The sequence below is a fragment of the Rhipicephalus microplus genome, chromosome 10 (genome assembly GCF_043290135.1).
Source record: "Rhipicephalus microplus isolate Deutch F79 chromosome 10, USDA_Rmic, whole genome shotgun sequence".
NCBI lineage: Eukaryota > Metazoa > Arthropoda > Arachnida > Ixodida > Ixodidae > Rhipicephalus > Rhipicephalus microplus.
Window position 1 is genome coordinate 42,638,251 of NC_134709.1, and position 25,621 is coordinate 42,663,871.

A 25,621-nucleotide genomic window follows, 5' to 3' on the forward strand; every position below is an offset into this window, starting at 1 on the left:
ACTGGCAGACTTGGTGTGTTTAGGTTGTATAAGAGGGACAATTAATCAGCTGCCCGCTCATAATAAGTTCACGTGCTACGTGACGCCAAACATGCGCATAAGAGTGTTTTCACACTCGTTGTTTGGCTTATAGATGGCGCTGACTGTCGCTCCTACTTCTAAATTCACAGATAAACCCAAAAAAGTGGATGGAGGGAGGGCCGCTGTGATAGCTCAGTGGTTAGAGCATCGAACGCGTAATTCGAAGGTCGTAGGTTCGATTCCTGCTCACAGTTGGTAATTTTTTCATCCACTTTTCTTTCTTCTTTCTTCTTATTTACATTCCATTGGTTCTAATAACTTCCCCTGTACATTCCTTGGCATTACTGTCTGTTATATCTCATTAATATTGTGTTAAAACACGGAAAAACGAGCCCTTAGGTATACACTTCTTTCCCTTATTTCATATTATATATATATATATATATATATATATATATATATATATATATATATATATATATATATAAGAAGGAGAGAGCGAGGCGCAGGGACAGCAAAGCGAACGACGAAAGTAAAAGAAGAGATAGGAAAGATGGACACTGTCGCAGGAGTCCGAGGACGGGGCACCACTCGGCGAGAGAGAGCTCTTGTGGGCGTCGGGAGATGGCGGCCAGAGCTGCGCTGTCGTCGGAGATCGCGGGGGCACAACCGGTCGGCACGAAATCCAGTGAACGAGTCCCCACTTTGAATACTGTAGTCCACCCTGTATTTCAAGCTGCAGTTACAAAATATTTTTGACGCTCTAGTTTCTGTTCTATAAGAACTTGCCCCAGTTTACACAAGTGTCACATTTTCAATCAGATAAAAGTAATAATAATGGTCCTTTTTTAAAGATTGTAGACATTTATTTCGAATAAAGTGTGAAATTATTGGGTAATTTTAAAAATATGTATAGGTGTGTCGTCATTCGGCTTTGCAGACAGTCCCAATTGTGAGGCCTGTGGAACCCCTGATACAAGTGAACATGTCCTGTGCGTTTGGGCCTGCGATATATCGCGCAAAGGAATTCGAAGACGGCATTACCAACGTACGGGTGCTTTGAAAGATTTTGCGAAATCCGTTTGAATAGTATTCAATTCGTATTCGATTTGGTATCGTCGCTATTCGATTAGCATTCGATTCGGCTACAAAATTCACTATTCAGATAAGTTTTCGCTACACATATGCTGCAGGGTGCGAACGCGCTGTGAACTTGAATGAAACCAGCGCCTTTATCGGGATGCCCTGAAAAAGTCATCTTCAGCTGCTGTTCATTTTCGCGAATACGCCGCGCTTTTGTTTCGTTGAGGATTTTTCGCCGACGTTGACCTTGGCGGTGCTTGCAGGTCAAATTGACGCAACAAAGTACATGCATTTGGGTTTGCAGCGGGAGGATTAGATCAGTCGCTCTGAAATTGAGTAGCACCCGTTGCTACTCCGTTTGTACTATAAAGTTTTCAATGAAATTGACGAAAAATTCGTCCTGGTTTGTGGATTGAACCCGGGACAAACGCCCTTATGGGTTGATATTTCAACTACTTGAAGTAATAAGGTAGCTTGCAAGTGGTGGCTAGAAAACGAAAGTAATCGACAACTCGATGCACGTCAACACTGGAAATTGCAAATGAGATATTTTTCCTAAATCACTCTTTTGCCACCTTGTGGGATGCGGCAGAGCTGGTTTACGATATAGAAACCTGGCTGCTAAAAATTTTGCTTGCTAATCTGCAAAAAAAAAAAAGAGAGAAGAAGGAAATAAGAGGCCATTCAATAAGCAAGCTGTGCCGACAATATTAGGTTTAAGGGAGCACGACTTCCATATACAGCCGAGTCGTCGACCTTTGAAGTTTGTAGAGGCACGCGTTGATGCCACTTTTATGGTATCTTTGTCTAACATATACGAAGACTTGCGCCGAATTTCAGACAAACTCATTCGGGAAATAACGAAAGCTAAAAGGGCATCGTCCGCAGCGGGCACGGCTGTCGCAGTATACGGATTGCGTCACTTTGGCTGAAACTGAAATTGCGATTTTTTCTTTTTGCTACCTCGTTCGAGTGACGTGGAACGCTATAGGATCGAACGATGGTCGTATACGCTTTTACTTCAGTTTTTTTTTTCTCACAGTGCAGTCTTCCCGATACGATCTTCACGAGAGGCAGACGAAATGACCATATACTATCCAACAATCGTATTGTCCGAAGCAAGTTCAAAAAAAAAAAATTAAAAATTCGCCGGCGATTACGATCTTACGTAATGCGAATTCTGAACGCAGCTCCGTGTTTGTGCCACGCCAGCTGTGTTCGAAGTTCTGGCTATTCGCCGTTGCAGCAATGGTAGAGGCCCGAGTACTGTGTGATGTCAGTGCTCTTTAAATTGGTCTAAATTTTCGCAGCCCTCAATTACGGCGTCTTTCATAATCGTACCTTTGTTTCGGGACGTAAAACTACATATACTATTATTACTAGAGTCACAGTAATTGACTTTTTTTTTTCAAATCCCGTCGTGCTATTCCTGTAGAATAAGATGCAGGACTTACTTTACGAAGCGCCATCGTCAGCGTGAAGAAAAGCGTCAGTTTGAGCTGGTTGGTTCTCCATACTTCACCACCGTTAATCGCGACCCGTTTTATACGTATGGAGAAAAAAGTGCCCGTCCACGTCTTTTTTCGTACTCGCATCAGAACGTTTTGAGCTTACTGTTGCCCCGTTGGTCAAGTAGAGAAAACCAGAAAACATTGAACACCAGGTGTCGGCGGTTACGCAAGCTGTCGTCCGATAGGTCACCACTTCCTAAAGCTTCCCGTGGGACTGTTTTTTTCCCGGGTTCTTGATCATCTCGCAGCAGTTAATGACATCAGGGACTGCGCAAGCATGTGGACGATATGTCACAACTTCTCGCAACTTCTCGTGGGTGACTATTGTTATAGCGCGAGAAAAGAACGACGACGAAGGGATTAGAGAAGTTTCGTTCTCGTCGTCGTCGTTCTGCTCTCGCGCTATGACAATCGTCATGTCATACCAACCAGCCCAAACCGCCCCGCTTCTAAGCTCCCGTGGGTTTGCTTCGTGGTTCCTCGTCGTTTAGTTATGGTTACAAACTGTTCGTCAGCGGTGTCGAGAAGGCTGTCGGGACGACGGTTTGTCACGTTAGCGTGCCACCCGTTACGAGTCGATTTCGAGAGGGCGGAAGTGTTGGGAGATCGATAATGTCGCCGTGTAATCGAGGTGGCGATTCGTCGTCTGCGTGCCGTATAGGGATGAAGGTCACGCTCTTTTGCCGCTCAGAAATGAAAGACGAAAGGGCGATTAGCAGATGTACGCGAGAAGAACGACACCTGTACGTAAAAAAAAAAAATAGTAAGGGGACAGGCGCACCTCTTGAACGAGCAGGTCAGAAGCGGCACGCCGAATTTGACCTATTCGCACCATTTCCCGGTGTTGTGTGAGAAGTAGTGGGCAGCAGATAGATTATAAGTAAAAAAAAGAGTTGCGCAACCAACTATATAGGATGTTGGTATAGCTCACTTTACAGTGTGTTCATGCTTTAGCATCAGGGGCTTCAACACCAAAGAACAGTTACATTTGTAGGATCGTGGTTTAACTTGTCCGATGTAGAGACACAGTACAGGTATAAACAAGCTAATTAATATAAGCTTAAATGATGCAAATCGAACTAAAATATTATAACCTGTACTAAAATCTAGATCGGAAGTTTATGTATAGACCGGAAGCAGCTTTAGTATAGCGCAGAAGTGAGTCAACTATAACTCGTGATTGGTTAATCAGAGGCGATTAACACTGGATGTGGGAAATGGAAGAACATGCAGTAAGGTTTGTTGTGGGAAAATGCAGGGAAATTAAGACAGGAAGTTGGAATCGAAAGGGACGTTAAGACCGTGATTCAGTACACGGATGTCAGATAGAGGAAGTGGAGTTAGAACGGTGGTTATGTATGACTGGGGGTAACGTGGCGGATATGGATAGGGACGACAGTTTGTAGACACCTGAAATCACACAATGAATGCCTGCAAAAAATAATAAAAAAATCACAACTACAGGAATATTTATTTGGCTAACGAGGAGCAAAACAGTGTTAACGTGTTTTGATCGAAATGAAAATCACTGCGGAATTTCGAAAGATATTGTTTTAGCAGTTGTTCATCTCTTCCATTGTGTATCGCCCTGTGGGTGTCTTTTTGAACGTGTCTGCGTACGCGCATCAGGTGTCTTTAAATCAGGCCCCGCCGCGGTGGTCTAGTGGCTAAGGTACTCGGCTGCTGACCCGCAGGTCGCGGGATCAAATCCCGGCTGCGGCGGCTGCATTTTCGATGGAGGCGAAAATGCTGTAGGCCCGTGTGCCCAGATTTCGGTGCACGTTAACGAATCCCCAGGTGGTCGAAATTTTCGGAGCCCTGCACTACGGCGGCTCTCATAATCATATGGAGGTTTTGGGACGTTAAATCGCACATATCAATGAATTTTTAAATCAGGCTTCCTCGCAGTAAGGGCGTTGTTAAGGAGAAGCTTGCCTCTGAAAATTGTTTTGTTTCATAAGTTGCGGCCTTAAAACTCCACCACACGAATCGAAGAGACAATTAAGCTAGGGAAAGTACTGAGGACGTTGACTGTTGTCTTTAGCTGTGGTTTTCTAAACCTGACGTAATTTGAGATGCATTGGGGTGGACGAATTCAATTCATTGCAATAGTTACAGTCGTTTGTCATGATGTTTTGTGACGCGTGTCGAGAAATGATGAAACAAGAAATGGAACCTTTAGAGAAGGAAAAGGGGAATAAGCTTGTATTTAACACTAGCGAGTAGTAAACGTAAAAAAAGAAACACAGCGACGAGCGTTTAGTTTCACTTGACATAGGAATTCGAAAGTCAGTACCACAATAAACATCATCAAAGAAACACAACTCAGAAACACGGATATAAGAAGGACGTCAGCACATCAAGAATGCCTTCGTGGTATTTTTACTTCCATCCTGTGTCCGTGTTTCCAAATTTTGTGCTTTAGAATGACTACGTACTAACTACCTCATTTCTCTGTTATTCTAAGCACCATCTAAGCTTTTATTCGATGAATTGCGTGTTCGATTCACTTGGCCGTGTCTGACATTTAAACAAGCCCCTCGGGGGAAATTTTCGTTTTGTCGTTATGTGCGCCAGACTGCAAAAGATTTCAATGGTCATAATGAAGATCATTACGACTTAAGAAACGAATTAATGAACGAACATGAGATGACCTTGACATCGTCTCTCCTCCATCCCCCTCACGTTTCTTTTTCCAACCTTTCCGCCTCGTTGTCACCAGCCAAGTTACCTGTCCGAAGAGCAGGGAGTTGTGTGCCGCGGAACCATTACCCGATGCCGCCTCTCCCCCTTTTCTCTCGTTCGAGTTGCTCCGGCATCGTGGCGTGCTCGTATACCAGGCCGGCACCGTTGGCTTCAGACAGGCGCGTGTTCGCGTCCCCGTCGACTCGGGAGGTGGAGCGGTGCCCCGCCTCCCCTCTTTGTCCCCGTCCGACGGCGCTGCGCCGCTTGCGTGCAGCTCCGTTCGTGTTCTCGACGTTTGTGAACACGGGTCTGGGCGAACAGCCACGACAACGGCCGCCTTTCGGAACGCCAGCGGACTCCTGTTCGGGCTGCCCTTATCGAGTCGGAATCAATCGATGCGCTTTCCAGCTGCTTGACCACAGTACGGTGAGCAGTGCGGAACTGTGAAATACGCCGGCGCGGTGTATGTCGTCCAACCTGGAGAATTCGGCGCACGCGTTGACCAAGGCTTTTTGGTGGCTCTCTTGACCTGCTTATTTCTGGCAATTGATAGGAACCAACGATCAGTGGGAAAGTTGTATCGGACGTAACTGATTAAAGTACGAGAAAAAACTACCAAGCATTTCCCCGAGGGTGAACATGGTTAAGTGCGAATACACGGGTGATGCTATGAGGGGTATTTATTAATTCGCTCTATTATATTTATTAATCACACTATGGTGCCTTTATGGTGTAATGGTTCCTGGGAATCGCAATTTGATCACACGAGGGAGTTTACGTTAACTCACTGGCGAATGCCAACGGATTTTAGCTTTACTCCCCCTCACGACCCGCTCTCGACGGGAGACTGAGAGAGAAGGCGGGCGCGCGAGCGAGAGGGGTGCGCGCGCAGCTGCAGCGAGCGAGGAGAGCGGAGGAGCGACACCGATATCAGCGTTGCGTCCGTGGCTTATTCGGTAGAGCGTCGCGCTGCGGCCCGCCAAGTCCTCTTTCTTTTAAAGATAGAGAGAAGACTGCGGACGCCGCCGACGGCGGTGGATGGTTTGGGGTCGCTTATAAAGTGTATTCACACTTAAAAAATCGAAGCATATCTACGAAGTGAATGATGATGAGTGGGGCGAAGCGTCCGTCCGTCATTCCGTCCGTGTTTCCGTTCGTTCGTGCATGCGTCCGATCGCGTTCGAAAACGCAGATTGCGCGCGGGTAACGCCGACGAAACACGAGCCGAAGAAGCCGGGCGCAAGCGTCTTCAACGCGACCGCCGCTTTGCTTCGTCCATGCCCCACCAACGATCCACATCGTACTGTGACTATCCAGAAGACTGAGAGGGGCACTCGTTTTCCGCGTGCCCAGGCACAGCCCGCGCAGCTGCGCCTGGCGCAGCAGCCAATGGGAGAGTAGCCGTACAGTGCCATCTAGAATATCCTCACTCAACCGCAGTTTGTATGTATTTCTATGAGTCAGCGCCGTCTATTATACTGTTCGGGAGATACTGCCTTCTTTTCTTTCTCGTCTTTTCTTCTCTCGGTAACGCGTGATGCATGACAAGGTTAGACTAAAAGGAGCTTCGCCCCTAAAAAATCGTTTTTCTCGTATACTGAGGGCATATGCAACATCCGCAGCAAAAGCTTCCAACTGCCGAAAAGAGGAACGCCGCAGGGTTCGGTCATCTCGTCATTACTTTTCAATGTGGCTATGATCAATCTGCCAAAAATTCTCGACAAAATACCGGATTTACGGCACGCGATCTGCGCTGATGACATCACGCTCTGGACCAGGGCTTCGAACACTGGGAGACAAGAGACCCGCCTACAAACCGCCGTAGATGCCATCGAACGGTATCTCAGAGACTGCGGTCTCTGCTGTGCCCCCGAGAAATCCGAGCACCTCGTCCTCAAAGCGAGAACAAGAGGCAGACCCCCTCTATACGACGAGCCCGACCCTAGCGTAACGCTGAAAGGGACCTTAATTCCAAAAGTCGAGACCCTGCGAGTGCTTGGAGTTCACACCTACAAGGATGGATCGGGAGCTGCCACCATACCGAGACTCCAACGGACGCTATCACAACTCACGCACCTCGTCAAGAGGATCGCGAATCAACGAAACGGACTCAAAGAGCACGACACGCTACGTATAATGCGAGCTCTGTTCACCAGCCGCATTACCTACGGCACGCCGTACCTAAATTTGAAAACCGCTGAAATTGAAAAATTTATTATCATGATAAGAAAGGCCACTAAAGTAGCCCTGGGACTTCCGCCAATGGCCTCTATCACACGTCTCCTAAAGATGGGCGTCCACAACACGTGGCAAGAGCTCATTGAAGCGAATAGGAATAGTCAGCTGGAGAGGCTCAAGCTGACGCCCACGGGGAGGTCGGTGCTCCGGTACCTCAACTACAGCGACACGTTCATCGCCGATGCAGACCGGAAAAAGCGCATCCGGCTGTACACTAGAGAGTCGCTGTCCATCGCACCTATTCCACGCAACATGCATCCTACTTTCCACAAAAGTAGACGCAAGGCTAGAGCTAACGCTATTAGACGAAAGTTCAAGCAAGACCCGGCCGCCCGCTAGACTGACGCAGCCAGGTATCCGCATAGAAACGCGTACGCTGTCAGCGTCGTCGATTCTCAAGGCCGAGAATTAGCGTCAGCCACAGTCAACGCACTCAATTCAGACGCCGCAGAAGAATCGGCAATCGCTCTAGCAACGACAACATGTACAGACGCCGCGGTGATTTTCACCGACTCACAAGCCGCCTGCAGGAATTTTGCTAAGGGCCGTATCTCAGCCAATGCCATCAATATTTTGAAACGGCGAAGCACTCCACTCCCATACACTTGTGTATTATGGGCGCCAGGACACGAGGGTCTGCAGGGAAATGAAGCGGCCCACGCCGCTGCCCGCGAGCACGTCAGCCGGGCTGCCTCCTGCCCACAGGACATTCGACCCGTCGTTGAAGAGACGGAAGTTGTTCAAAACACCTACTTGTCGTTACTCCAGCATTACAGGCTGGAGCGACGAGTATACCCTCCACCACACCCAAAACTTACAAAAGAGGAAAGCGTAATACTGAGACGCCTGCAAAGCAGCACATACACACATGGGGCCCTAATGCACCGTCTCTACCCAACGAGATATAGCTCTATTTGTCCGCTTTGCAACGTACCGGACACCCTGGCGCACTTGCTTCTTGCATGCCAGTGTATTGCTAGACATAATCTGCAACAACACACGACTGATAACGAAGCAGGACGGACAAACGAAGACCTAACCGAAACGTGGGAGGCGAAGCTCGCCCTCGAGGACCTGTAAGAGCAACAACAACTCGTCGCCAGGGCCAAGAGGGCAGTAGAAGCCAGAGGGTTCCTGGACTAAAGAGCCCTCCCACCTCAGGGTGACATCGGGCATTGCTCGGAACACTGTTTCAAAATAAACGTTTACTTCTCTCTCTCTCGTATACTGAACGTTCGAGATGCATAACTACTAGCTAAATCGGCTGTTTGGAGTGCAACTTCTTGCCTCTTCTAGATGCGAAGCATCTTTTGACTAGCCTGTGTGACTGACCGCCCATGTCTCCCTGCCAACGCGCCGCCGCACCACGTTCCCCCCGCCGCAGTGTTTGGAACGCTGCCAAGTAGGTCAAGTCGCAGCTGCGCGGTGACGTCACTCTCTCGCTCACCCGCAGCAGCTGCCGGCTCCTCCCAACACACCTGTTGCTCCCCGGCCCGTTCGCAACACACGTCTCTCTCACTTCACCCTTTCCACCGCCCGCAATGCTCGGCCGCACGTGCCGTAGACGACAAGGTTGATGCGAAGGTTGTTTTCCCTGCCCCAGAAAGGCTTTCAGTGCTCTGAAAACGGGTGAATGCGCAGTCCGCACGAAGGAGCTGCTGCACAATCAAATATAGGAGGCTTTTCGTAGCACGTGTGATTGCTGTCGTTTACTTGATTCCGTTGTCATGCGACAAGATGTATGCTGGACAAACGGGCCGGTGCCTGAATGAGCGTCTAAAGGAGCATCATGACCATGTATACTCAGCTGTTCAAGGCTCTCTGGGTATTCAGTGTAGATATTGTGGTTGCAGACTGGAATTCGAAAAGTGCACCGTTGCCGCAAAACACCGTCAGCAGCTAACACGAGAGATTATTGAGGCCAATCAAATACTAACGTTGGGTGATTTATGTATCAGCATGCCTTGGTTGCACTCACTAAAAAAAACTCCCAAGCATTTCCCCGAGGGTGAACATGGTGCGAATACACGGGGTGATGCTAATACACGGGGGTGATGCGAATTCATAAGTGCGAATACACGGGGTGATGCTATGAGGGGTATTTATTAATTCGCACTATTATATTTATTAATCACACTATGGTGCCTTTATGGTGTAATGGTTCCTGAGAATCGCAATTTGATCACACGGGGGAGTTTACGTTAACTCACTGGCGAATGCCAACGGATTTTAACTTTACTCCCCCTCACAACCCGCTCTCGACGGGAGACTGAGAGAGAAAGCGGGCGCGCGAGAGAGAGGGGTGCGCGCGCAGCTGCAGCGAGCGAGGAGAGCGGAGGAGCGAGCGAAGGGGGAGGGGGTATAAGGCGCGTTACTGACACCGATATCAGCGTCGCGTCCGTGGCTTATTCGGGGATTCGCTCGAGGGATTTCAAGCTGGACGGTTGTGCCCTCGCGATCTCCGACATCAGCGTAGCTCCCGCCGACTGGTTCGCCCTCCGTGGTCTCCTGACGCCGTGCAGCTCTCGCATTGTGGCGCCCCGCCCTTGGACTGATTCGACCGGATCCCCACTTTCCTATCTCCTTCTTTTTTTCTCTCGCTTGGCTGTCTTCTCCGTCTATTTTCCTTCTATTCTTTTTATCCCTCCTTCCCCCCACCCCTATAAGGCACTGCGCCGTGTCGCCTGAAGGCAGACAGAAATTAGGTGCCTTTTTCCTCTTCATTCGAACCACTACCACCACCACCTTATTCGGTATAGAGCGTCGCGCTGCGGCCCGCCAAGTCCTCTTTCTTTTAAAGATAGAGAGAAGACTGCGGACGCCGCCGACGGCGGTGGATGGTTTGGGGTCGCTTATAAAGTGTATTCACACTTAAAAAGAAATTGTGTATCTGGCTTTGACGCAACAGATTGTGAGTTATTGCGCTGAGGTGTGGTGTTGTACCCACATTATAAGATGATGTTTGTCTGACTTTGACGCAATAGGTTGCGCGATTGTGCTGTGATGTGCTGGTTTCTGCCACGAGTATATATTTCTAGCGTTTTCGCTAATAAAAATTTCAGTTACAGTCAGCGCTGTTTTCTGTCCTTGCCTCTTCTTCCGTAGTTACGCCGTAACTACTCGTAGTCTTGCGATGTGTAAATATGTTGACCCTGAGAAGATTTCCATTGCCTGAAAAGATTCGAGCTAAAGGGCACATGTAATGAATGAAAGATTTTGTACCTGCTATTTGCGCGCTACGATTATCGCGAATTTCAAGGAATAACTCAGTTCTGTCTGCAAAGCCTCACCAGAGAGACCTTGACAGTTGCGTAACACGACAATCCCTCATGGAACTTGCGTTCGCGCGACGAATTAAGATAACGCTATACAGCTTTTTAGTTTTGGACGGGACGGGGTTAAGCTCTCCCATAGTAGAGTACGAAGTACTCAAAATCGTTAACCACGTTTTTTAAACACGTGATCATCATGATGACAGGTCCCCTTCCTCTCCTCCTGTGAGGCCAACGGGACGGCTTTAAGCTCTCCCAAAGTAGAGTATCTAGTGCTCTAAGTCGTTACCCACTTTTTCTAAACACACATGATCATCATCGTCTATCTTTCTGTGTACACATAAGTTATGTAAGATATACCTGGTAATAAAATTGGCGGTCGTACCAATTCGTACTTTGGCATACGTACTACACGTACGAATGGCGGACATACGCGTGCGGAGGGTTCCCCTTAGAAGGGGAGTCAATGGTTAAAGCAGCACCCCCCTCTCTATCAATGCATTGTATGGGTGCACATTCTAGGCACTATAGTACGGGACAGCCTTCGCGCACCGACTTTTAGGGGACAAGGGGGGGGGGGTGCCCGCCATGTCCCCCTCTTGTGCACGCCTATGCTGACAGATGTACCTATACTCCGTTTCATACATCAGGTGCAACGCTGTGAAAGCAATGCAAGAAGTTCGGCCAGAAACATGTGTAACTTCGTGCGTCTCGCGCTTACCTTTCGTCGTTGTAAACGCTCGTGCGAGACGAGCACAAACACGCCTGCAGAGTGTCGCGAAAGGCTACAAGTAAAACATACAGAAATAAGAACCAAGACAAGCCGTATAATGGGGGCGTTTTTATCTCCGACGCACAAAGCCGAAAGAAGAAAAAAATCATGTCTCAGATGTAAAAATAATCGTACTATAGTTCTTAGTGCGAACGCATTCATTGCAAGAATTCTCGCTAGCCTTCACAGCATTGCACTTGATGTAGGAAACGGAGTATAGGAAAAGACATTCGTAGAACACATGAACATAGGATCAGAGGTGTGGCTCTTATGTGAGTGCCGTCATAATCCCTTTTGATTTTCTCCCGCCCTCCAACTAAGTGCGATGCTGAGCTCGATTGTGCTGCTACTCGATAATCTGTGTGTTTGTGCAATTACGTCGCATTTGAAAATATGCTTTTGGTGAAATGAAGAATTTACTAATGCAAACACTTCGTGGGAGATTAGTTTACCGCGATTTAGGCAGTAGCACAAAGATGTTGAAAGCAAGACGGGAAACAGCGTGAACCAACATATGGATTATCCCACGTCATCCCATATACTAGGTGGTCCAGGGACTCGCTCGGTGGATTTCGTGCCGACTGGTTGTGCCCCCGCGATCTCCGAACACAGCGCAGCTCTGGCCGACTGGGCTCGCCCTACGCCATCTCCTGACGCCGACAAGAGCTCTCGCCAGGTGGCGCCCCGTCCTCGGACTCCTGCGACCCTGTCCATCTTTCCTATCTCCTCCTTGCTTCCGTCGTTTTTCGTCGTTCGCTGTCCCTGCGCCTGTCTCTCTCCTTCATCTCTCTCTCTCTATCTCTTTACCTTTTAATCATATCTTTTTAAGCCCCTCTCTACCCCGATCCCTCCTGAGCTACTGTTGAGGTGTCCTCTCCCTGAGAGACAGTTACGAGGCTTGCTTTTCTCTTCTTTTCATTTAAAATGAATCACTAGGTGGTCCACGTAATTCTCATAAAAAGTTGTAGGAAAACCATGGGCTCTAGGAGTTTCTAATTTCTCTATTTTAGTGTAAATCATCTGTTCAACTAATCATCAACAAGAGGCACTTCATTTAAGTAACCATTTTATTGTAGTTGGAGAGGGTGAAATTTAGCAAATAACCTCAGGATCTTCAGGTTATCTTGTGCTGAAATGTACCTGGCTGTTTTTGTAGCGTAAGCTACAATGGATGAGGTTAAGCAGTTTCGCGTGGCAAGAAAAAAAAAAAAGGACGTGGTCGCACGACGCTACATCAAGCCAGTGTCAAGGTCGCTACACGAAAAAGAAGGTTAGCGGCGATGCCAACGCACTCAAAAGCTCCAAAGCGTTTGGTTAGTGTCAGGTTCAATCGTTATTCCGTGGACCTGAGTGAGTCAGGGAGACAGAGAGAGTGTGTGTTTGTCTAGCTCCGTGCGTACGCGCGTGTGTTTACACTTCCGCGAATGACTCCGGTTTCATTCTGCCAGCTGTCACTTGGGCACCTTTCGTCGTGTCGTTGAAACGACGGCCACAGTTGGCGGATCGTAGGTGAAAGACGCCGTCTGCGTTTGGGCTCCTCGGTTTTTATGGACCGATTTCCGCCGCCTCGCATGACATACAAGACACGCGCGAGGCGGCGCTGACCGTGTTTACTTGCGCGAGCAATTTTCCTGCTTTTTGCAAGCGTGGTTGAGTGGCGTCGTCTGGTGTCATCTTTCAAACTATTGCAAGAAGGAGGGAGTGGAACCGCCACCTTAAACGATTATGAACGTGTCGCGTAGACTTAGCGTTGAGTGTGGTGCTTCGGACATTGAGGCCCAGGGGACGGTTAGGAGCTCTCCCATAGTAGAATACCTTGCATACTCTCAATCGTAACCCACTTTTTCTAGGCACACATCCACTGCTCCTCATGCGACGGCTTTATGCTCTCCCGTAGTAGAGTACCTAGTTCTCCAAGTCGTTAGCCACTTCTTCTAAGCCACAACCCGACAGTTCTTTCGCTGGTATAGGTACTGGGGCATGCAGCTCAAAGCTCTCCCATAGTATACATCGTACTCTAAATCGTCGAACATTTGTTCTAAACAGATATTACTGTGTACGCTCTCATAGGGACGGCTCACTGCTCCCCCGTAGCACTCGAAATCGTTAAACACTTCTTCTAAACACACAACTTTCAGCCAAGGTGTTGGATGCGGCTTAAATGTGAACCGAAACGTGGAGACCTCGCCTTAGTGGCCGACGCCGTGAACTCGTTCACGGCGTAATTTCTGTCAACACGGCCTCATCAAGTGTGAGGTCCAAGGGACGCTTTTATGCTCTCCCATAGTAGAGTACCAAGTACTCTAAATCGTTAACCACTTATTCTAAACACAGTGCATCGTACTCTAAGTCGTTGAACATTTTTTCTAAACACACAATTTTTTTGTGAATGTGCATGTTCTGTTCTGTTGAGATGTTCTGCTAAAAATGCTCTTGATTTATACGGTCTGTGAAAATGTCTCTAAACACCTCGGCACACGTACGTAATGTTCTTCAGGGGACAGCTTCCTGCTGTCCCGTAGTAGAGTACTATAGGTACTCTAAATCGTTAAATCCTTTTTAACACACACACACACACACACACACACACACACACACACACACACACACACACACACACACACACACACACACACACACACGCTCACACACACACACACACACACACACACACACACACACACACACACACACACACACACGCTCACACACACACACACACACACGCACACACACACACACACACACGCACACACACGCACACACACACGCACGCACGCACACACACACACACACACACAAACACACACACACACACACACACACGCTCACACACACACACACACACACACACACACGCTCACACACACACACACACACACACACGCTCACACACACACACACACACACACACACACGCGCTCACACACACGCTCACACACACACACACACGCACACACACACACACACACACACGCACGCACGCACACACACACACACACACACACACACACACACACACACACACACACACCTAGAACGAAACACTGCTCTCTCGTACTTGAATATCAAGTATCTTAAATCGATAAACATTTTTTTTTCTAATCACAGCACAAGGCTTTGAGTTGTTGAGCGTTCTAAAGATCAGCTCATATAGGCGCCCGTTCTTGCGTTGAATGACGTCGCCGTTGCTGGCTGGCGTCGGCGTGACCGCTAGAACGAACGCATAATCTGTCGATATCGTTAGCCTCTGTCCTATAACCGCTTTCTTCCTCCGTCACGCGGGCTAGCTCCCCTGTCGAAGCTCGTGCACAAACAGGGCTGGTTTGTCATGTCGCAACGGGGCTTTCGACCTTTCGTTTGGTTCGCGAAGCCAGCTGTGCGCAGGGCAGTGAGCGTAGCGCGCGGAAATGGGCAGTTTCCATGGCAATATCTAACGAAAGTTACATTGCTACCACTGTGGCTAGCCAGAATTTCAAGCGAAGTTGGCGTTGTCCAGACGTGGAGGTGTGCTCGGAATTTGCATTAGACAGTATCGTAATTGTTGGGGAACTTTTGCTAAGCACGCTTCACTGTCACCTGTGTGGACAGTCAAGTTGTCAAGGGACAGTCCGATTTATTTTTATTTTTTTATTTACATAATACTGCAGGCCCAGTCAAGGGCCCAATAGGAGGGACGTATTTACAAAGCTCGTAATAAGGACAACAGAAGATGAAGAACATAAAAAGCGCGAAGAATAAGGACATAACTCAAACAATGAATAAGAAAGACATTTAACACTTTAACAATACAGGTCAAGATACAATATGTTCAATTGAGTCTATGCTATTTATGAATAATGCTGGTAATTGATTCCATTCGGTTACAGTGCGCGGGAAAAAGGAGAATTTGAAAATGTTAGTTTTAGCATTGAAGGGCGTTAGAGAGTCGGCATGCCGGTGTCTTGTTCAGCGAGCGGTGATTGGTTGGATGTATTGTTATGGTCTCATTGACAATTTGTTATTCTTGAGAAGATAAAGAAATTTTAATCTTTGGATTTTACGTCTTAGTTCTAAGGTTGGTATGTTATGGTCTCTCATGGGTTGGGTTGGGGAATCGCTCGAACGGTATTTAGAGTAAAAGAACCGAACCGCTTTATGCTGAATCATCTCAAGTGCATGAATGTTAGTTTTTGTGTAAGGGTCCTAGATTATGCATGCATACTCCAATTTAGGTCTTACAATAGATGTATAGGCTAGCATTCTAACACTTGCAGGAGCATGTTTGAGCTTATGTCTTAAAAGGCTCAGTTTACGAAAGGATGACGCACAAATGTCTGAAATGTGCTTGTTCCAACCTAAAGTGTTTGTTATGGTAAGACCCAGGTACTTATATTCTGTAACTTCTTTCAAAGGTTGTCCTGAAAGGTTGTAAGGGAAGGATAGAGAATTTTTCTTATTGGTTATTTTCATAAAAACTGATTTGTCGGCATTTAGGTTCATATTCCACTTAGTACACCAGTCATATATATTACAAAGATTGGAATTCAATACTGATTGGTCTTCTCGGCATGTTATTTCATTAAATAATACACAATCATCTGCAAACAGCCTGATTTGAACAGGGCCAGTAATTACATCCACAATATCGTTAACATATATGAGAAACAACAAAGGACCTAAGACACTTCCTTGCGGGACACCAGATGACACGGGGAGGGATTGTGAACAGTCATTATCAATGCGAACGAATTGCTTGCGGTTACTCAGGTACGAAGATATCCAGTTAACTATAAATGCAGGAAGACCAGTAGATTGTAATTTATTGATAAGGTGCACATGGGAAACAACATGAAAAGCTTTAGAGAAATCTAGAAAAATAGCATCTACTTAGCCCGACTTGTCTAGAATGGCGGCAAAACTGTGAACAACCGATGTTAATTGCGTTACTGTAGAGAAACCTTTTCTAAAACCATGTTGAACAGAAGAAAGCAAATTACGGTCATGTAAAAATTTGTGAATGTAGTTAGCTATGATATGCTCAAGAAGTTTGCAACACGATGATGTCATTGAAATTGGCCTGTAATTACAAGGGCATGCAGGGTCACCTTTTTTGAAGACGGGTACCAAGCGGGCTATTTTCCAGTCAGGAGGTACAATTGCGGTTGAAAGAGATGCGCGAAAAATTATAACCAGAAATTGAGCCAACATCTCGGCATAACGACGAAAAAAAATATTGGGCAATTTGTCCGGGCCTGGGGAAGCTTTAGTTTTAAGGTTAAGGAGCAATGAAACAACACCAGGTAAAGATATAAAGTCATCATCGGGGGCTGAAGGCACATGGATTGTAGGCATGAGATCACTCGATTTAGAAAAAACACTTTGGAAATAAGCATTAAAATGTTCAGCAATATGGAAAGGTTCAACAAGGAGCATGCCACCGCGGTTAAGTTGTTTTATAGGCTTTTTTTTTACTGTACAGGAAACGCCAAAACTTCTGTGGGGCATTTCTGATATAGTTTGGCAAAGTATTTTCAAAGTACAGACGCTTTGAGTTTGCGACTGCGGAGTTGAGAACGATTTGGTTGGCACTAATAGTATTACGGTCAGCCGCTCCTCGTCTTAGCCTTTTGATTTTCCTTTTGATATGCAAAATTTCACGAGTTATCCATGGAGTTGTTTTTCGTACGTGTCTTATTTTGTTTGGAATGAAGTTGTCGAGGCAATATAAGCAAATGTTTTTGAATTTATCCCATAATTCGACGGCATCGAAACCACAAAACCAGCTGAGGGAAAGGTCGAGATGGTCTAACACACTTTCATCCTGGGCCATTGAAAAATTTTTGACAAATACAGATTTGGGCCGAGGCTCGGGATAGCGTATATTTTCAAAAACACAGGAAAACTCAACAATTAAATGGTCAGAAATACCGCTACTAACATTCACGGTAACATTTTCAATTATACGGCTCAGAAAAACTAGATCAAGCATCGAGCTGCTTGACCCTGAAACACGTGTTGGTTGTGTTACGATTTGGTGCATGTCATGGCTTAACATTATATCAAAAAAGTAAGACGCGTGAGTGCTTAATCCTGTACTGCAAATAGTATTTTCCCAATCAACGCCAGGCAAAATAAAATCGCTTACCAGAAAAATTCTGTCATGCGGAAATGTCGCCATATGGTCATACAAAGCTTTTAAGTACTCCGGTGGGGAATCGGTTGAACGATAAACCGCAAAAATGAGAAAACAACGCCCCCAACAAGATGCTTTTAAAGTAAGGCTCTCATGATTACTTATCTGTTGCAAAGCAGTACAGTTAATTCCATGTTTTACCAGAACGGCAACACCGCCGCCCCTAGACGATCTATCACGGCGGAATACTTGATAAGAAGGGGGAAAAACAGTATCGTCCTCGATATCACCCCGTAACCAAGTCTCTGTAATAACTATGATTGATTGATATGTGAGGTTTAACGTCCCAAAACCACTCTATGATTATGAGAGACGCCGTAGTGGAGGGCTCCGGAAATTTTGACCACCTGGGGTTCTTTAACGTGCACCCAAATCTGAGCACACGGGCCTACAACATTTCCGCCTCCATTCTCTGTAATAACTACAACATGTAGGTTATGGCCCAATATGATAGCTTCAAGTTGTTCCGATTTATTTGCAACACTGCGAGTATTTATGTTTAAAAGACGGAGCTGCTTATCCTCAGGAGATCTTGGTCAAGCGCTGAATTTCCTGTTTGGAGAAGCGCCGAGTTTAATTCGAGAGTTTGTGATATCGTCCCATACGAATTTTTCTTTGTCTACTCGAAGTTTGTCGTGTACAAGGGCTACTTTCTTTTCCTGAAGTTTTTCATTTTTTGCGCTCTCCCACAGTAGCTTGCGTTTGCGCAGTGTTTCTTTCGAGTAATCATTTTGGATAGATACCTCGGTACCCTTCAGTTTGTTAGCGTTCATCAAAACTTGCTCTTTTTCATGGAAATCCAGAAAGAATATAATCACTGGTCTTTGGTTTCCTGGCTTTCCGATCCTATGTATCCTACAAACTGACCTGCAAGGAACATGAAGCTTTTTGTCAAAGATTTCGGTGAGTACTTTGCGTTTCAAATCGGGCTCGGTTTCCGCAGGATCCTCGTTCACTCCAAAAACGACCAAGTTTGCGCGTCTGCTTCTATCTTCGAGGTCAGTTATTTTGGCCTGCAGGGAAGCGATTTTTTTTCCAAATTATCTACCCTAGCTACCCGTTTTTCCATTTCCGCGAAACGCAAGGCCCACTCACTCATAAGCTTTTGCATGTCGTCCTGTTGAGCTCTAAGTGCTGCGATTTCCGAAGTTATATTATTTTGGCCCGAAAGGAGTGTTTCAAACATTTCCTCTACCGTAGGGCCCGGATTTACCTCGACATCCCCACACAATACCAACAGGCACACACAGTACACATCATACATGATGCAAAGACACTGCTGGGGGCACGGCAGGACCACGAGACCGCGGCAATCACTTCGTTATGCTGTACCGTACACTCACCGTTAGTAAGTCTGCCCCTCTTCAGTTTATCTCTGTGCTCAGTAACAGGCTACGGACACGCTCTCCAGGCCAACTTCTCCCCCTTCTTCTGATTTAAACATTATCTTCATTGTTTTTTGCTCTCAGTCGTTCTAACGCGAAGTATCGAGTTTTGAACAATCTTCTTGATTTCACCGGCGTGACCATAAGTCCTCCTAGCAACAACCCCAGCCCCACCGGGAAAGGAAATTTATTATGACAAATAGCAGCACATCTAGAGCTGTCATGTTTCGGTCTATCGCGTGCGGAACGCTTCTTGAGTCACTTTCGCTGCTGTACAGATGTTAGATGCCAAAAAGCACACTCAGAATCAGAAGGAGTTGCTGGGTGTCACGGTACGCACCACATTCTGTCCCTTAATTGTACACGTGCGCGCGTGGCGTAAATTACGAGCCACAGTATCGTATTGTCACGGTACGAGCCACAGTATTGTCACGGTGTCGTGACGTGGCCGAAGACAGGTGACTTCGTGTTGGGAGTTAACTGTTTATTTGGGCGAACCTGTGCCCGGTAAACGGAAAGTCCAATTACAGCAGCAGTCTTGCACGGATAGCAGTCTCGGACTGATAGCGGCGAACGGAGCGTCGGCCTTCGATCAAAAACCGACAAGCGGCGAAGCGCGTCGGCATTTATACTCTTGCCGTCGAATGTTCTAGCGTTATCGCTGGCGGTGGCGTAGGTTCCAGAACAATCTGTACCGTTCGCACAGTGGGCGTGATCTTATCGAAACGATCTACTACAGTCCGGAACCTTCTCGAAAACTGCAGGCGCGGTTTGCGCTGAGAATCGTGTGGTGTTTGGGACGATAACAAAAACTTGGGAAATGGAACGTGGCAGTATGATGGCTGATGTCTAAAAACTTTACTGACAATCTACCATAGATGTATTTGTTTAGAATGATCTTGTTTTGGAAGGAAAGTAACCATGATAGTTTCGACAAACTGTGGGTGCAGAAAGGTGCGGAAAGCAAAGACACTCCTCATCTAAGCGTGCACTCTTTCTTTCTTTCCTTTTTTTTCACTTACAGAGGGCAGCAGCAGTCTATCCTGTCGGTGCTCTGGCGGACGTCGGGGGACAGGGTTGCAGGGTCTTGTGGGTCTGGGTCGCCCGAAGTCGCTACGGGCTGCCAAGCTCAGCTGGGCAGCGCGGCATCGTCAAGTGAGTACCTGCAAGTTGCAGAGAGCATTTCACTAAATTAAAAACAATGGTTGAAAGCGTATGCTTGGCAACGATGCAGAGTTACTTCTAAGATTCAATGCAATGTTGCAATGTAAATGGGAAGAGACACCTGCTCATCACCTGGGCCATTGTTCCGGCTTCGACAACTGGCTTTGAGAACCCAAGGCGCCTTTTTTAACGAGACCTCATGTATAAGTATTGTTGGTTGAACTGTACTGGTAAAATTTTTAAGAAACATAGACCGTCGTTGAGGCGACGGCCCCAATAGTACAGTACCGAGTACTCTAAATCGTTAACCACTTTTTCTAAACACACTCTAAATCGTAAACCACTTTTTCTAAACACATACGCATGCATGATCATCATTGTATATCTTTTGTGTACACATAAGTTATGTAAGATACATCCGGAAATAAAATTCTCCTAAACGATGTAACTCGGGACGGCTTTATTCTCTCCCGTAGTAGAGTACCTACTATCGTTACCCTGTTGTTCGAAACATACGCTTAACGTTTTGTGCTCAGTCGTTTGTGTGTGTTTATTGCTTTCCTTAATGTTTGAATACTGTTTTTTATAATTTATTCCGTACCACGATGGAATAAATTTTGTAGGGGCGAAGTTCCTTGTGGCGAGGGTTTGTCGCTCCTCCGTATGTATGTATGTATGTATGTATGTATGTATGTATGTATGTATGTATGTATGTATGTATGTATGTATGTATGTATGTATGTATGTATGTATGTATGTATGTATGTATGTATGTACGTATGCATGTATGTATGGAGCCACCGGTGCTACATACCCGCTCTAGAGCGGGTATGTTCCACAGGGGTTGCGAGATGGGAGATGGTGGTACATGGAGTGTTCACTAGAAGGACGCACGGAGGGACGGACAAACAGACTAGCAGACGGACGGATGGATGGATGCGTGGCTGTACGGAGGGAGGGACGCACGAACGGACAGACAGATGGATGGGCGAACTCACGGACGGACGCACGGACGGACGTACGAACAGACGGACGGACGCATGAATTGACGCATGGATGTTCGCGCGGACGGACAGAAGCAAGAATGAATGGACGGACGGAAGCACGGACGGGCTGACAGACGCTTCGCCCCACTCATCATCGTTCACTCCGTGGATATGCTGTGATTTTTCTAAACGCTTTCCCGAAGTAGTTTACATCGTACTTATTGAACATTTGTTCCTAAATCTGCTCTCTCATAGCACCTCTGAGTTGTCAGAGGTGCTATGAGTTGTCAAGTACTCTAAGTTGTTGTCACAGGTCCCGTTAATTATTGAGGCGATTGCCGGGCTAATTCCAAGGGCCGAAGTATCGGCCCCCCGAACCGCACCACGAAAGCGTGGACAATTTAGAAGTGGTCCTTCTTGGCGCGCCAGCGGACGCCGGCTGTGGCCCAAAGAACAAGTCAGAGCCGAGAGTTGATAAACAAAACAAAATTATATTCTCCATAATGGCAGATCAAAAACAATACACAAGTATGCACACTCCACAATAGTTCAATACAATATGTCACCAATCAAACAACGTACTACACAGTACAATCGGCCACACTCGAAACAACGGACACAGACAACAATACGCACTACAATGCAGTCGCATGCATTGAACAACTAAGACACCTAAAGACTAAAGAGATAGAAAACCTATTCAGTCCAAGGTTCTTGGAACAAAAGTCTGGATGATACTCTTCCGAGAATCACTCACTCAAAGTCCAGCGTTGTTGTCGTTCCGCGGCCCCCGAAGTTTCTCTTCCAGGAAACCTCGCCCCCGAAGTTTCTCTTCCAGAAAACCCTGCGTCTTCACTTCTCCACTCTCCAAGCTTCAAACTTCTTCGCCGGAAACACGTCGGCTTCACACACGCAACTGTTGCCACGCGTCTTCGCTCGATAGCGGTAGACACACGCTCTTGCCTGTAGCTCGAGCCTTCACCCCTCAGGGGGAAATCCTCTTCTTCTTCTCCTTTGTCACGGAAGACAAAAGGCTTCGCCCTCAAGGCGGAACACCCTACGCATTCTGGCGGATACCTTCTTCTTCTCCTGCTTTGTCACTAAGGACAAAACCTTCACCGACAGACGCGGCGGGATACCCTACGCACTCTGGCGTTAACTTCCTTCTTCTGCCAATCTCCCATCTCCGCTGCTTGGTTAAATACCTTCCGCGCGAGATTCCAGAAAGTTCTCATCATTTCGTCGGCGCGATGCGCAGCGAAGGCTGTGGAGAGGGCGAGACGGTTCGAAGGCCGTCCCCGACAGATGACGCAACCCGGCATCACCACGCCCGTTTCCATCGAGAAATTTCGAGGGCTTGCTCGGCCGCCGATGTGGGGTGAGGAGGTTCGTCGGCGAACCTACGCTTCCGAGGGGAGAGGGACGTGGGCCCGTGGAGTCTTTGGATGCTTTTCTTCTTTTTTATTGTTGACCTCGCGGCGTCACTCCGGCGTTTTGTCACGAGAATTTGGTGGCGCGCCCATTTTTGAGCGCTCGTTTTGTGACACTGCCCCCCACTTTAAGAATATTATCTCATAATATTCAAAACCACGCAAACGAGCGCGAACAGTCCCCACACTCTCAAAGACTGTAACATAGTCCGTCGCTCATGACACGTCACTTTCACAATAGATCACTCAATACAATTGTACATTGTAATTCAATCTCACAACACATGAAATATAACCACAGGTAAATGAGTACAACACTCCATCACAGATTCCAAACAATACAAATGTACAAAGTTCTCTCATTACAACAATTGTACAATCACATCACCGTAACAAACATTTTGACTCACTCGACATACAGTTGTGACACAGGATAACAACCACATTAACTTAACATATTGCACTCAGCACTGTCAAACACACTCCGATTCGACCTCAACACCTATCCCGTGTACATTGAGCGGCGCTTGCGCCCTTACTTCCGGTGCTTGCTCGATCTCTTCTTGTTTTTCCTCGTTTTGTTCCGGCGATCCCCTTCCAACGATGGTATCTGAGGCGGCGTCTCAGATATCGGTGTCACTTCCGACATTGTTAACGGGTCATGACGCTCAACCGATCCTGCCCGTTTATTCACCCGCTCGTTCATGTCACGACATTTGGCCTGGCTGGCCGACTCCGTCACCTTTACACTGTCGATCGGTTGGGGTCGTGTCGACGTAAGTCCAGCTGCCCAGCACGTGAAATCATTCAACACGATCATCTTCTCATTCACTGTCTCTTGCACCGCGGCTTCTCCTTGGGCTCGAGTGAGATCCGTCAAGGGATGCTCCTCCACTGTATCTCGCGGTCGCTGGGTTGGCGAGGGCTCTATCTTAGGGTCTTCTCCAGATCGTTCTGTATCATTCGGCCCTCGCGCCCCGTCGACGTTTCCGATGACGAGGTCGTACAGGGGGGGTCGTCATGCATAGAGCAGTAACCTTCCCGCTGAAGTACGGGGTTTCAACCTCAATTTCGGCTTCGGGAAGCATCCGAACCGTGCTGTCAATTAGGCAAACCGGTTTCGTTTTGCCTGTCAACTCACCTTCCCGTACCAAATTTCTCCGCACGATAACCGTGGAGCTACCGGTGTCTCTTAACACCGTAATCTTCTTGCCCGCAACTTTTCCAGGCAGCGTTGGCATTCCCTTCGTAACACCGGTTGGCTTTTTTGTCACTACAGCACCCACAATAGGAAGTTTCTCCCCATTTTTCAACTCTACGAATCCATCGGTGACGGCATTATTATCGGATTTCGGTGCCGCTTGCACACAGGATACCTGGTGAGTTTGACTCCCTCCGTTACGACAAGCGTCTGCTTTGTCCCCAGTCTGACCACATTTGAAACATTTTACAACCGTAGGGCTCGTGAAGTTAGTTCGACAGTTGTTAGCGCAGTGGCCCACTCGGTTACACAGAAAACATCGCGGAATGCTCTCCGGTGCACGCTTCTTTTGTTCGGGTGCCGAATTTTTCGAATCTTCGGGACACTCCTTCTTGACCTTGGCCAAATTAGTTCCACCTTGCGCTTCCAAGAATTGATCAGCCAATTCAAGCATGCCTTCAAGTGACTCAGCCTTCCTCTCTTTCAAGTACAGCGACAGGCTTGGGTGGCAACTAGTAAGAAATTGTTCTCTAATTAGGAGCTCTCTAAGCTCATCGCACTCCTGCGCTGCCCCTGAAAGTTCATTCCATCTGTCGAAATAATGGCAAAGTCGGGTGGCATACTGCGTAGCCGTCTCACCATCAGCTGGCTTTCCTGTCCGAAATCTGTCCCGGAATCCTTCCACAGTAAATCTAAATCGCTTCAGCAAAGCAGTTTTCACCTTTGCATAGTTGGCTGCATCGGTCGGCGTCAGCCTACCGTACACTCTGAGCGCTTCACCACTCAAGCAAGTACTCAAAGCAGTTGCCTATTGATGTTCCGGCCAGTTTTGCCTCCTTGCAATCGTCTCAAATCTGTGAAGGTACGCGTCAAGGTCGTCCTTCCTTTCATCAAACGCTACGAGCAGCTTGCTTGGGTTCAAGCGGAAGCCATGATCTTCCCGTTCGCTGCTTTCAACTCTAGCTTGGACGGGAGTTTCACTTCGCTGTTGCAAACGGAGCCGCTCGTGTTCCATCTCGTGCTGTCGCTGCCGTTCCCTTTCAGCCATCTCCGCTTCTTTTTCTTCTCTCGCCCTTTCGGCTGCCAACTTTTCTCTCTCCAGCTCCAACTTCAATTGCTGCTTTCTTCTTTCGCTCTCTCAGCTGCCAACCTCTCTCTCCAACTCAGCTGCCTTTTCTTCCTTGGCTCTTTCAGCTGCCAACCTCTCTCTCTCCAACTCAGCTGCTTTTTCTTCCTTGGCAGCTGCCAACCCTTCTATCTCTCCAACTCAGCTTCTTTTTCTGCTTTGGCTCTTTCTATCGCCAACCTTTCTTTTTCCAGTTCAGCTGCCTTTTCTTCTTTGGCCCTCTCTTTTTCTTCTTTTCCTTCTGGGTGACCCACTTCCGTTGTTCGGCGCCAGAAAGACCCATCTTCTCACCAAGAGCGACTAACTTTTCGAGATCCATTGTGTCTCGCAAATAAAACCTTGCTGCGTGCAAAAAATATCTGCCTAAATCAGTAATTCGGAACACTCTCCTGCACTCGTTAACGAGAACACTGAACAACACACAAAATTGTTCCGATAGCACTATCAACAACACGAGGCTCTTTCACACTACTTTGGACACACTGTGCACCAAAAGGTCCTGTCGGGGACACCAGATTAATTGTCACAGGTCCCGTTAATTAGGGAGGCGATCGCCGGGCTAATTCCAAGGG

The 25,621-nt window shown here is 47.3% G+C and overlaps 1 protein-coding gene and 1 non-coding gene across 2 annotated transcripts in view; one reads left to right on the top strand and one right to left on the bottom strand.

Annotated features, from left to right (window-relative positions):
* The window catches only part of LOC119181741 (serine/threonine-protein kinase NIM1), a 94,842-nt gene that overhangs the window by 49,316 nt on the left and 19,905 nt on the right, over window positions 1–25,621 (bottom strand). Inside the window, exon 2 of the mRNA XM_075875558.1 lies at window positions 20,165–20,305. The gene's annotated coding sequence lies outside the window, so the exon portion shown is untranslated. The remainder of the gene's footprint in view (window positions 1–20,164; window positions 20,306–25,621) is intronic.
* On the top strand, window positions 203–275 carry TRNAT-CGU (transfer RNA threonine (anticodon CGU)). Its single transcript has one exon. It is a non-coding gene; the product is annotated as a tRNA-Thr (tRNA).